This window comes from Alosa pseudoharengus, unplaced genomic scaffold (genome assembly GCF_046254945.1).
Source record: "Alosa pseudoharengus isolate Yale_2024_CS ecotype anadromous, Long Island Sound unplaced genomic scaffold, YU_APseudo_1.1 YU_APseudo_1.1_scf_6, whole genome shotgun sequence".
NCBI lineage: Eukaryota > Metazoa > Chordata > Actinopteri > Clupeiformes > Clupeidae > Alosa > Alosa pseudoharengus.
The window spans coordinates 19,587,000-19,601,740 of record NW_027468848.1 but is presented as its reverse complement, the minus strand read 5'-3'; the positions used below and the strand labels follow the sequence as shown (position 1 = coordinate 19,601,740).

The following is a 14,741-nucleotide window of genomic DNA, read 5'->3' as shown; positions in this document are numbered from 1 at the left end:
AGGCGCATCAAAACGCACGGAAAAAAGGGTCCAGATTGTAATTATAGGACGAAGCCCCCATATGTTGTGCCTGCCCGGCTCAAGGCAAACACCACATAAAAGGGGAGACCACACGCTGCTCAAAATTAAGAAGTTATTTATTAAATAAATGAACTATGTACAAAAGTCAGTGAATGAAGAGTAAAGCAAGACTGTAGTGTATGTCAGCATAGTGAGGTGAAGTGCAAAACCAAAAGAAACGAACAGGGCGCAGCACGTCCGGCCGCAACGACAGCACCCCGCAACTCTGGAACCGGCAGTCAGCGGAAGCGGAGAGGGAGAGAGAGAGATTGAAGCAGGCTCCCGGGACCCGCTTATATCCTGCCCTAATCGCTGGCGCAATTAGCCCACGCCATTCTGCAGAGCTCCCCCTGTAGGCCACACACAGAACAGCAGCAGAGCCAACACAGACAAAGAGCAAGAAGCGCGACAAGACCCAGCACTGACCAGCTGGGGCGTCACACTTATATACAAATAAATGGTTTATTCTTATAGACCAGGGATTCCCAAACTGTGGTACGCGTACCCCCGGTGGTACGCGAGCTGCTTCTAGGGGGTACGCGAGATGAAAAGGGCTATGGCGGACAGGTGTAAAATTAAAATTTTAAATCTTTTGTGATTAATTCATGAATAAATACACAATTTCGAATCAGGTCATAATGATATGGAAACATGAAATTAAAGGATATCATTTATAAACTCTGTATGTGTTCATCAAAAAAAGGGCAGCTTATTAAACATGACGCCTGGAATAGCTAATAGAATGCGTTACTTTTGAATGCGTTGGATGGTCCGTGGGGGGAAAGTTTCGCGGATATAACAAGTTTTTGAAAACAAAAACAGAAAGGAGGGAAGGAGCAAAGCTAGGAGTTATTTCAGATGGGCAAGAAAGTTAACATTAAGCTAGGCTTTACATTTAACAAACTAAAGGTAGCCTAAGTTTAGCCTTTCTAGGCTATATGTTGTCCAAACGAATACATCCTTGTCAGGCGTTGTTGTAGGCCTATTTATAAGATATTGTATGTGGATGTAACTTTTTAACTGACCAAATGCACACACCTAAAACCGGGAAACGGACAAATATTGTCAACGCTGGGGGGGGTTTACAGAATGCGTTACGTTTTTATGTGTTTATGTGTCGGATGGTGGGGGTACGCGAGCCGAGTCGGAATGTAGGCGGTGGTACGCGGGGGTAAAGTTTGGGAACCGCTGTTATAGACCAAATACATCTAAACCATTGTTTCTGACTTGATTATTAGTTTTTATGCATACTTTTATGTTGTTGGTGAGAAAGTGAATGTGAATTCTGTCAACATTCTAAATCCCGTTTCCTGCATTTTTTTACACTGATCACTAAAATTATCATAACTTTTGACTTGACTTGACTTTTTTTGTTAAATAGCCCACAACTTGCTGAACATTTCATACACTCTATATTTTTCTCTATCTTGTAGAGAAATATGATAAAAAATTCATTTTTATGTGAATGAAATTAAATTTTGACAAATTCCGGATATACTTTGGAGAGGATTTTCAAATACTGTTCATTACTATATCAACATTACCATATGTATTTTACATCATTTCATAGAACTGATCCTTCTGATTACAATGGTATGTATATCCCATTGATGGTATGTATTATACTCAAGAAATAAGGTTTTTTGTGTGAGGAGGTCATCCAGCACCAAAAATGGAATGTTTGGCACGGGCACGAAAGGGTTAAAAGACAAATTCAACAATTTATTTAGATAATTTAAAAAGTTTTCCTGCATTATAATCAGATTAAATTGTTGCAATTACTTATAGTGCTACAGACAACATTAATATTACTGTTTTCTTTAACACCAGAATTTATTTTCTCAGACTACTATTGATATTTAGAATGTCAAATATGTATCTTTTGTATCCAAGGCTGTAGAGTGAGTGAGTGATTGTGTGTGGGGGTGATTTCTGTGTTTTATGTGTGTGTGATTCGCAATACATGCAATAGTTGCACATCTTAAATAATAAATGTTAAATCATGTTAAATATGTCAAAATATATATTACACTTAATTATGAGTTAAACATATGTATGTAAAAACATTATTTATGCAGGAAAATGCAGTTTCTATCATACAGTGTGACAAATAAATCATATGGTGTGACAAGAAAACCCGGTCACACTATATGATATGGGGTCACACCATATGAGGTTTCATGTACTTAGCATGACATTAAGCAATGTGCTTTTATGCTAACATCCTAAAAACATGCTAACTGCAATATGACAATATAGTTTTAAAGGTAATATTGACTGAAAAGTATTTCTTTGGGAATTTTTGCGTAAAATGCGTCACACCAAAAGACAATGCAAAAGGGAACTGAAGCAGGAGTGCCGGATATACTTGATTTTTTTGAAAACATGAATAGAGACTCGCCTTGTAACTTTCAGTGTCCTCTGAGGTGTTGTTCTTCCTCCTGAAAGAAGGAGGACCCCTACTCCCCAAAGGTCTCCAAACAATTGCCCGTTTAAAAAAGGTAATATGGCGTCACACCATATGATATCCATTTCTGGGACAAAGTGTTTTAGTTAAGGGTGGCTTCACAATATTATGCCTGAACTTTTAGTCAAGCAGACTCACAAGTAGGCATCTGGGTTATCAATATATGATTGAATAAACAGAAAATGAATTCATTTTCTTGTTTTTATTCAAAATAAAAATTTGTGAAATGTGACTGGGACAGTCACGCCATATGAGCTTTTTCTGGTTTGGCTGAAAATTGTGAAAAAATGGAAGAATAATCCAATGAATGCTCTGTATGTTCATATAAAACAGCATTTTCTGAACAATATCACCATTTTTTTTATATATCTTTTTATAATTTACTTATCTTTGACACATTGGACCAAAAAAAGGCCATGTCATGTCAACCACCAGTTGGCAAACAAATCAGTCAAAGGTCAAATGCAGTATTGTAGTACAAAACGTGTCAGACTGTGTCTAATGTTTTAAAGAAGCCCTATGCAACAATTTTAGCAACAATTACCTTTATTATGCAGGTTGAGAGTCGTTCTGATGGTTCTACAACACTTTTTGGGTCGTTTGGTGGGTGCTTCGTCTCCCCCTAGTGCTTCTCCGCGGAAAAACCGAATATGCAACTTTCTGGTCCCGGACCGAAGAAATCCGGATGTGACTCGGCGGAAGGCCTCGAAAATGTAGTCAGATTGTAGTTTCTAAGAAGACTGCAAAACGGACTCCGACTTGGCTTTGTTGCTGCTGAAATTGTAAGTAGCCTACCCTTGGGTGAACTTCGTTTTTGTAATGTGGTTTGATAGTCTCTTGAACAATGTGTTTGCTCGACCGTTTTATTGTGAGCCCTGTATGTGTTTAGCTTGGTTTCTTGATGGCTAGCTCGCTAGCTAGTGGGGGTTTAGCGTAGCAGTCACTTGCTACCAAAGCTGCAGGGGGAGCTATGTCGTGAAAAATGCGAGCCAAAATCAGGCGAAAACCCAGAAACAGCGAAGGAATAACCAGACTTGCATAGGGCTTCTTTAATATCCTGAGGGGCATATCAGGAACAGAAACATGTAACCTAAAAACATAAGCAAATAAGGGGAGAAGCCTGAATAATTTGAACCTGGATATTTATTCCTTATGTCTAACAAGAAATTGTATTAAAATAATATAAATGCATGTGATGAAATTAATGCAAAAATTAATTATGTAAATAGCATTCACTTATTAAATGAAACACTGTTAAATAAATCATGAACCTTAATTAAACCTTCTCTAAATATTTATTTAGCTAGATTAGATTAGATTCAACTTTATTGTCATTGTGCAGAGTACAAGTACAAAGACAACAAAATGCAGTTTGCGTCTAATCAGAAGTGCAAAAAAAGCAGAAAAATGCAATGTGATATACAACGTATCGACAGGTGGTGTTTCAGGAGGATGTTTTAGCTAAGATATTACATTTCAGTAATATTAGCTGCTAACTTTGGTCATGCTAATGTGGGCAGTGGGACTGGGGAAACGCTGCCATCACTAGGCACGTGTAGGAATAACAGGCCAACTAGGTAGGGGGGAAGTGATTGGCAACTAATCACCAGACACTGATGAATTAGGTAATTGATAGATTAGTAAATTGGCATGTCTATTTATACATCGGGGCCTTTACGTGTGGACTGTTTGCTTCCGGTAGTAAGGAGCAGAGAATCAGAACGCTGGTGCTGCAGTGTGTCGGGTCCTAGGTTTGCGAGGCGACATTATATATCAAGAGCCTGAACCGAGTCAGCATTCCGTCTGGGAACGAGGTGTAGGTGGCGATCACGGCGGGGACATTTGAGGTGGATTGTGGACCTGATACAGACCCTTGGGCTGCAGCTCCAGCGTGTAGCCACTGTTTTCTCCTATTGAGTTCATGAGGGATTCGTGTATACTGTTTAGCGACGGTGCGTGTGTGCGTATTTATATGGGATTGTGAGGGGGGATGTGGGTAATTTATTGGGCAACGTGCAATTGGTCAGTTACCAGCCATTGACTGTGGTTTCCTTGCGTTGGCATATAACATTCCATGCTCTATTCATATCATCGCTAGTTTCCTATTTAGGCTATATCTGTTTATACTAACTCTCCAGGTTCGTGGTTGGAGTAGGTCAGATAGGCTACTGGTATTCTGTTGCTGATAGGCTTTAGTAACTTGGTCCATTGTTGATTTGCAGTGCAAATTGCCTTTGGTGTGATATTGGTGTTGTTTACCCTATTTGATGAATTATTTTTATTTCTTTAATTTCTTTCTGGTTTGGTTTGATTTGATACCAGTGTGCTGTGTATGACCAATGTTATTTCACCTGTTAGTATTGATTACTATTTGGCCTGTATTCCTCTCCTCCCATTCGCTGGGGAGTGTGGGCGGTATTTAGGATTGCCTTTGCCTGTTTAGTCCAACAATTGCCCATTCGTTACCACACACTTGTATGGGCGCAAATTATGTTTTAAGCTTTTGTCTAAGAATATAATAAATGAAATTTTGTATTATCATCACCTGTGCCTCCTGACCCTGTCTTGAACATTAGCCTACAGCTGGGGGGGCTGAGTGGGTAGCTCCAGGGGTTCCTCTCTAGATATAGGGGGGTGGCGTAGTCATTATCATAGTCGGTAAGGCCACACTAACAACATCAAAGACCCTTGATTACTAACCACGTCAACCCTTTCTGGTAACTTCAAACCTGATCCTTTAGTATTTATAACATAGTTGCCATCAGGCAGCTAAAGTTAAATGATGAAATACCAATAATTTGTTATTAATAAATACGTGTTTACAATAATATTAGGATATTAGTAAACTTAGCTAGACTTAATGAAATAAATGTTGCTGTATGATGCTGATTTCTTTAGTCATCATAAACCATTTTTCAACAACTTAATATGAACACAATATAATCAATATAACAGAATAACAGATGAAGTCTAAAACTTTTTGTCACATTGCTATTACAAATACAGAAAATTCTACTTCAAAACTGTTACATTTTGTTTACATTTTGACCAATAGTAAAAATAGTTTGACAGGACAAACAGGACAACAAACAGCAGAACAAACTGTGAATGGCACAGGCATTTCGAAATGTGGTTCTTTTGTGGGGGCAAATGTACAAATGATTGAGGAAGTTTCGAAATCACAGGATTACCATGACCAAATTGTCTTTTCTTTTCTGATGTTGGACTTTTTTGCTACAGTGACAAGAGTTCAGTGATCCATTTTCAAGTTTCCTCTGACTCACAATCACAGAATGATAATGGCAATAAAATGATGATGCATCCGGTTTAAAATGGCCTTGAATGGCAACCAAGGTCGCTTCACAGATATAATGAAAATACAAACAATTTAACACTAAAATAACAGTATAACCATATTAACAACTAATAAAGTAGGTAATGTCACAATTAATAGGCTAGACTAAAAATAAAGGTTAGCTCACCTATTGAAATCTGTAATGGATTCACTGTGCCAGATTTATGAATCAGGATAGTTTTTTTTATGTACATATGCTGTATTTTTTTTTTTTTTTTTTGGTCTGATGCTGGATTTTTTGGCTACAATGACACGAGTTCTGTGATCCATTTTTCTGAAGTTTCAAGTTTCCTCTGACTCACATTCACAGAATGATAATATCAGCGATGAGCAGGGTAGGAATTTCACGGCGGCCACGACGGCCATGGCCGTAGCCCCTTGCGTTGGCCGTGATGCCCCTTTGAAAATCAGAGGTTTACAGGCCACGGTGGCCTTGGTGCCCCCTTCTTTCAATATTCTGCTTTGCATCCTACTAATAGCGATTTTTATTTAGCCTGTGGCCTGTCAAAATAATCTTAGCATTTACAGCGCAAATTAATTTAGTCTTTTACGCAGTGGAGTGACAGCGCAAGAAAGAAAGTGCGTCCAAATTCACCCATTCTTCTCAGTTGAACTACTTGCGAAGTAGCCTACTCATCATCACACAGACATCACAAATATCACATGAAAGAGCCTTTTCTCAGCTTTTAAACGATGTTAGCCGATAATTGCTGTGTTGAACGGTTCGCGAGAAAAGTAAATAATATAATTCAATTTAATTTAAAGGTTTTGCGTCCATGATCTCCCTACCCATTCATCTCTTATACTTCACGAACCCTTCTTTTAACACATGACAAACCATATATCAGAATAAACAGCAGACCTTACCGAACACAAAGGTGTAAAACAGTCCCCTGTACAGTTAGCCGTTCCAGAGTAATCCAGTTTTGAATTTGCAGTAAATTTCAACATGCATGGATGTCTCCAAATTTGGGCTTTAAGTTTTACAATGTGGTTAAATTGTTCCACATGATTTCATAACGGACCAAATACAAAATAAATGTTACAAATATCGCCTAGATATTGGTAAATCAGAGGACAGCTGACTAAGAGTTTGTGAAAGTAGCCTTAATGATCACAAAATGCTAAGCATGCATCTAGGCTATTTGAGTTTCTTAAAGCTGAGCTGTGCTTAAATTGTTCAATACATGATTTCATAGCAGGCCAAATATAAAATAAATGTTATATATAGCCTAGATATCTGTAATTATTAGATCATCAGACGATTTAGAGTTCTATGTAATATGTTATGTTTCATGTTTTTGTAATGTTTCATACAGTGATGCAGGTCTACTGCAGTGAATAGGCTAAATACAACTTTGATCATTTTTATATGCTACTACTGTATAGTTAACTTTGGCCTTGGTGCCCTGACATGTGGCCTTTGTGCCCCCCACCAAATATGCCCAACTGAAGGCCAAGTGGCCTTGCCCCCAGAATGGTGAAATTCCAAGCCTGGCGATGAGCAAATCTCACCAGTCAACATGCTCACAACTGGAACACTGGGTCCAGGCCACAGGCTGTATGGCCCTGCAGGGGTCTAATGAGCAGAGGGAGAATGTCAGTAAACTGAAGAACAAAATAATAGCCTACTTAGAATAAAGACTTCATCAGAGTTGACTTTATTTGGACTTTCAGTGAATCTACTCACTCCAGCTGTCAGCTCTCATGGACTTCAGCTCTTGCTGGTGCTGGATGGTGGATTGAGTTGCTCTCCTCTGTGTCCTGTCTGCAGCGCAGGGCACGGGGCAGAGCACCCAACAGCGCCCTCCTAAACATGGTGCTGGAGAAGACGTAGATGATGGGGTCCAGGGCAGAGTTCAGGAAGTTCAACCCAAAAGACACAATGGTGAGCTGGGTGAAGGTGTAGAAGGAGTTACAGTCCCATGGGCGATACGAGCGGATGGCCAACACCCCAATGGTCGTCACTGTGGTGGGCAGGAAGCAAACCATGAACACCGTGACAATAACGACACACACTCTCATCGCCTTGCGCACCTTGGCCAGTTTTCCCATCTGTCGCTTCTTCAAGGTGCTGGAGATCTGGATGGAACAGAAGAGCAGCATGGCCAGTGGGAGGATGAACTCTAGGACTGCCAGGATACGGTATGTACCCACCAGGATGGTGGAACCGTCCTCCTTGTATGAAAGGAAGAATAAGCACTGGGCGTTGTTGCGGATGTTCTTGATATGGTTGAATGCCAGCATGGGAACCCAAGTGCTGATCACCAGGAGCCAGACAAACAGCAAAACAAATGCAGCATGCTGCTTGGTCATGCGGTTAAAGTAGTGGTGAGGATGGACCACCTGGAGGAAGAGGACTGTGATGAGAAAACGTTTGATAAAGTCACAGTCCTGTCTTCTTCTTCAATCAGATTATGTTTCAGAATTAGTAAAAAATAAATTAGCATGATCTACTGATTGTGGTCTGGGCCCTTAAGCTCTATACTGCAGGATTCAGTGGAAGACACATGCCCAAGGGGATATCCCATAAGGAAGAACATTTGTAATCATGGCATTTTTAAAAGTCACACACACACTCTCTGGATTGACAAAAAAGTCATTATTACTACCGTTATTATACTGTAGTTATAATATAATTAACTATCTTATGTATCAATAATTGATTGCTATGGCAACTATTTAGCAAACAATTACAACCATTTATCATTAGATTTATTTAGCAAACGATTTTGTTTCTCAATTATAATTAACATAGCTAGCTTCTTGGGTCAAAGTACCGGTAAGTTACTCCTGGTTGAAAATCACTGCTTCAACATTTCTAGAACACTAATCAGTTTGGTATTATCCTGTATCTTGTGATAAATATGTTTGACATGTTGAGAGCTCAGTGTGGACATGACATAATAATAGTTTCCTCACCTTAAAGTACCGGTTAATGGCCACCAGAGTCATCAATGCAATGCTGGCCGAACGACTGGAAAACATCAGGAAGAAATGGATCCGGCACAAGCCATCTCCAAATATCCAATAGCCCCTAAGAAAGGTGTCGATACTCAATGGCAGACTCACTAGAACCAGGAAGTCTGCAATGACCAGGTTGAAGAGGAACAAGTTGTTGGGGTTCCAAGCCTTCAGTTTAAAGCAGAAGATCCACAGGGCGAGTGTGTTTCCAAACAACCCCAGTATGACATCAATGGTGAAGAATGTTAAGATCACGCCTTTCAGTTGAACACCGACTGGTGGACAGCCACCACCACCACCACCAGGAATTGGAGTTGTGAGGTTTGGCTCTGAGAGCATTTTTGGGAATGAAAATGACAGAAGTATAGTCAGGATTATTAATAGCAGTCAGGGTTGTTAATAGCACTCCACATCACTCTTTTAAATAGGAGTGAGGGGAGTATACATGGCCACAGTGACTGTCACTTCCTCTTCTCACCTTCTTCCTTTGACGTGAAAACTTGTCAGATTGTGTCTAATGTTGTCACTTCCTCTTCTCACCTTCTTCCTTTGATGTAAAAACTTGTCAGATTGTGTCCAATGTTGTAATATCTTGAGGTACATATCAGGAACAGAAACATGTAACCTAAAAACTTAAGGGAGGCAGTTAACTGGCAGGCTGGGCAGTGTCCATTCATTCACATACACAATACCTACCTCAAGTTTCTTCAGAATTTTAACCATCAGTTTCTTGAGAACTTCAGTTGAATCAGTTTCTTGAATCAGCAGAATACATGGAAGCCATTATGTGGTTCCCTTCAACATTGCTCAAAAAGTTGCCTCATGTATCATCCATGTATAGCCTATGCCCGTTGGTGTCAATATAACCTATTTAGCAGTTACACAGTACCAAGCTAGTTAAAAACCAGCTAAAAGGGTCTTACCAACAGCTTTACACAGTGCAATATCATTCTGGGCATGCATTGACAGACTTCACTGATGTCAAAGACTTCATTCTCTGTCAGTGTATCATGAGTTTGAAGCCGTTATTATGACTGCCGCGCAGCGAAGCGGCATATAGGTTTAGTCATGAGTTTTTCTTTCTTCCGGATTTTTTTTTTCTTTAGTAATTTTGTGTTGACAATGATTCCCGGGACACTGAAAGACCGGGGGGCATGAAACTTGGTGGGCATGTAGCCCCAAAAGAATGACACAGAACCATTGGACTGGACCCCCAGAAAGTAGGGTAGGGTGGACATAGTTTTCCGTGAACTGTAGGGCCCAAGGAGGACCACATTTTTGACATGTCTTAAGGGGCCATGTCAACCCATCCCATAACCACTCATTTGATGTATAGCCCCACCTAGTTAAAAATGAAAAAGCAAAAATGAGGTGTTGTAATCGCAGGTGACATGGTCAAAACTACACGAAATTGGAGGTGTCATTATGACACCCAGGGCCGGCGTAGTTGTGTAGGGCCCAAGTTGCGTAGGGCCACGCAAGTTAATGAAGACTGTCTCCCCTTGAGTCAAGCTAGTGACAGGTATAGCGACAGTGTCTTATACATTAAGAAGATGAACATGAAACCAATTTACCATTCAGGGCATGAAAAACGGAAGAAACTTCAAAAGAATGAACAGCGGGAACAGCAGTCGGCAGAGACGGACTGGGACTAAAAAAAGGCCCTGAACTTTCTTCCAAAAAGGCCCACCATTTGCATGGTGTCTAAATGGCCTGGAGTGTCTGTTCATCTTTTTTTTTTTTCTCGCTGATTTATTTTCACTAGCAACAGGGCTAAGTAAACAAACATTTTGGCCTTCGTCAGTGTCACTGTCATAAGGCTGAAACGTTTGTTTACTTACCCCCTGTTGCTAGTGAAAATAAATCAGAAAAAAAATGTTTGGAGTTTTTCTTTAAAGGTGCTCTAAGCGATGCTGGATAACGTCACTTCTGTTGACTTTCAAACAAAACAGAGAGCTAGCTTGCTACTTCCTCCCCCTCCCTCCCGTGCTGCTCCCGTGCAATTGAAACTCTTCTAAACATGCATCTCTTCTGTGATTTGCTGGAATAGTTTGTTATGTTTTTATGGGCTAGGTTTGCCCAGGTTATTTTTGTTGCCGTTTTTGGAGCCTGGGCTGTCTTTCTGGGCTGGTGTTTTTTTACAGTGTATTCAGGACACAGACAGCTAGCGGTTGGTTAGGTGATGTTTGCAGTAAGTGACATAAAATGTTTTAGTCTAAAAAACACGTGGCATCGCTTAGAGCACCTTTAAGTTTCCTGGATCACGCACCCACAGAAAACAAATGGGAGAGCGTGGTGTTTGCAAAAAATGTCTTTGTAAGACTAACAGACATTGCACATAGGCCTACTGTACAAAGCCTACAATTTGGTCAGGTTGGTGCACAGTGTCACACAGATGTGTATGGACCTAGGGTTAGAGCTATTGCAAATATGTGGTAGTTGTTGTAGCAAACGTCTCGACAAGTAGCCTAGACAATGCAACTCATTCTTCGTCATTCAATAATGAGGCAACAGTCTGTTTTGCACAAGGACAAAAAAAAAATTACTTTTGGTGACACTGAACGGAGGTGCATTTCCCTTTAGTTAAAGCCCATGTTCCACATAATCGTATACTATAACAGCAAGGACATGCCAAATGTGTGAAGGGCGATGACCTGTAGTGGCTACTGTCGGTGTTTATCCCAACATCATGTTTTTATTCAGTCCACTTCATATTGTGCTTTTTAGAGGCTGAGGGCCCTATTATGACAGTCTAAAGCAGGGGTCTCAAACTCCGGCCCGCGACCTAATGTCAAAATAATATGTAATTCGGCCCTTGAGGGTATTTTTGATTGTGACAAACAACAACACTGGTTAAAATAGACGATAGATCCAAGTACGGTGACAAATCCCATTTGTACTCAATTCAATTTCAATTCAATTTTTTGTGCTTATATAGCGCCAAAACATTACACATGTATCATGGCGCTTTACAGAATGTAGGCAATCAGAGAAAAATAAAAGAGGGAGAAAAGGAAGAAAGAAAGAAGGAAGGCCCATGGGTAACAAGGGCGAGGAAAAACTCCCTAGAATTGGAGATACATATAGGAAGAAACCTCGAGCAGATCCACGACTCAAGGGCCTGACCCATCTGCCTAGGGTCAATACAGACAGTAAGGTCTGTAAACAATGACAAATGCATATGACAGTCAGGTGTGGAGAATAGGACATGGTGTTTAAAGCACCTGAGGTGAAAGTTACAAGAGGTGGGATGATTACGTATCCGGTATGATAATGCATTAATCATGATTTTGTGAGAGAAAGTGCAATAGTCCGGCATCGGAATTGTCCAGGAAAGAAAGTTGTCAGGGGGCAAGTGGTGGGTAAGCAGACAGGCCAGAATCCGGGCAGTTGTCATAGGCAGGTGATGGGGCTGTACGGGCCAGGAATCCAGGTAGGGGGACAGTAATACAGCAGTCAAGGATGGGACTTCAGGTAGGATGGGTAAGAGGAGGGCCAGGCACACGGATAGTTGATGACTGGTGATGATATACCTCACAAGTGAGGTACAGTAAGGGAGAAGAAAGAGAAATGTAGAATGGGTTAGTATTACTTGAAATCAATGTGGTTAATGTCAAAAAGTGATCAGTGGTGCTATATATTGTTACAGTAAATCATAGTGAGAATGGGCAAGAGAGGGAGAGTTGAGAGAAAGAGAGTAGGGGAGAGAGGAGGGGGGGGGTTGTATGGCGTGGCACATGAGAAGTCCATGACAGCACTATGCTATAGCAGCATAACTAAGGCATGGTGAGGGGTAGTCGACACCAACGCAGGTATGGTCAGTGGCCACCATCTCACGCGAGACTGGGGTGCCAGTCACATGAGGATTCAGCAGGTTGGTCCATTCCAAAATCCCAGAGATGGGTGAAGTTCCACACCGCACCATACCTAACTATGGGAGGCAGTAAAGAGGTATGTTTTAAGTCTAGACTTAAAAATAGGGAGGGTGTCTGCTAATCGAATTGAGGAAGGGAGATTATTCCAGAGGAGGTGTGCGCGATAGCTGAAAGCTCTGCCACCTACTGTCGTTTTTGAGATTCTTGGAATTACAAAAAGGCCAGTATTCTGTGATCGTAACGGTCTGGGCGGGTTATATGGGACTAGGAGATCTTTAATATATTCTGGTGCCTGGCCATTAATGGCGTCTTTGCGTGTATACGACGGTGTCCACTAAGCATACCATGCTTATTTCGACCCTCTGCTCAACATAGCTGGAGGTGGCAGTGGTAATCGTGATGATAGTGTCTGTAATGGACGTGGTACAGACAGCAGGGGTAGTAAAAATAGGGCTCTGAAGAACTACAAAGTCACCCACGATAGGAACTGATTTGACCAGGGTACATTATTGTAGGCCTATAATAACGGTTTGTGGTTATAGGCTAGTAATAGTTTACTGTTGTTGGTTTACATCTTAGGCCTACTGTTTTTCTGTTAATTTGTTATATGGGTAATATGACAAAAAAGAAAGTAAACCTGCTCAAATATGTTCAACATCCAGTATTTACTGAAAGGTGCATAATTTGAGGTGCTTGCTATCCAGTGGCAAATTAGATGGGTAAATTTACCCCCTTCATAAACTTTTGTGTATATAGATTTTTATATTTACATTAGGACTTTATCTCTGACCACTTTAAAACTTTTTGAAATTTTGATGCAAAATCCAATGGTGTTGTTTTCTTAACCCTGGCGCCTAATGTTTGCCATGCAGGTTTAAATAAGTTATGAGAGGATTTTTTTTTTATTTGGTGTGAAACACACACATACCTGTTTTTATGCTTTTTGTTTGTTTTATAATTTGTATTAATATTTATTTTATAATTATTTTATTTATAAGGTAAGGTTGCTAGCACAGGTGTCTAAAAAAAGATAAAAACACTTGCACTTTCTGTTTGCAGTTTTGTGTGGTATTTGAAAAAAAAGAAAAACATTGCATTTTCAGAAATAGCCGGCCACCAGCTCATTTGAGTTTGAGACCCCTGGTCTAAAGCATATGGTCACTAGTCAAAAGCTTATTCAAATTTAGTAGGATGTCCAGTCCACATTGGGAGTGTTTTCGTTATCAAACGTCGGGCGGATGGCGCAACAAGGCGTTCCTAGGTTTCTTAATCGGTCATGGGTGTATTTGAGGTGTAACATAATTTAAACCAATGAGAATGACTCTGTCAAGCAAATTAATCTGTCATTCCCTTTAACAGCGCAAAGCGCAATGTCAAAGAATGCATCTGTATTTTGACAGTCAGCGGCGCATTTGAAGGAGTCTGCTTGCGAGACCGTATGGAACAGTCATTCCACTAAACCATGCTTTACTAAAAACCTAGCATAGCCTTAACGCATTTGCACTCGTCTATTATTTGAACTCATTGGCAAAGTGAAACTAACTTCACTGTGATGTCAGTCAAAGACAAAACAGTTATACACAGTAAGTTACTTTCACTATTGACTGACAATGGGTTACCATCGGTTACCAACACTTAGCCTAATATTATTCAAATGACCGAATAAAAGTTTATCCTGCAGAGGAGTTGCTCATACGTATCTTGTGGCAGTGCGTCTTCAGCTGTGCTCCATATGTGTCTCCCCTAATCACTTTTAACCGTCATTACCAATTTGCAAAAGATGGTGAATAACTACTCATGAGATGTACAGTATTTCGTAATATCTTTATTCTAATTATGTTTCCCATTGTAATCGTGTAATTTGTAATATTTTGCATGGACGTGCGCGTTCATGGATGATAGAAGGATGGTGCATTGTGCACACGCCAATATGACTGTTGACAATGCGCTCTTAAAATAACATATAAACAACTCGCCATAAACTTCTGACCAGGTTTCTCTTGGTCAGTGGCGTAATGCA

The 14,741-nt window shown here is 40.4% G+C and overlaps 1 pseudogene; it reads right to left on the bottom strand.

Moving 5' to 3' along the window:
- Positions 1-6,075: 6,075 nt before the first annotated feature.
- Positions 6,076-9,220, bottom strand: LOC143105924 (hydroxycarboxylic acid receptor 2-like; annotated as a pseudogene).
- Between the last annotated feature and the right edge of the window lie 5,521 nt (positions 9,221-14,741).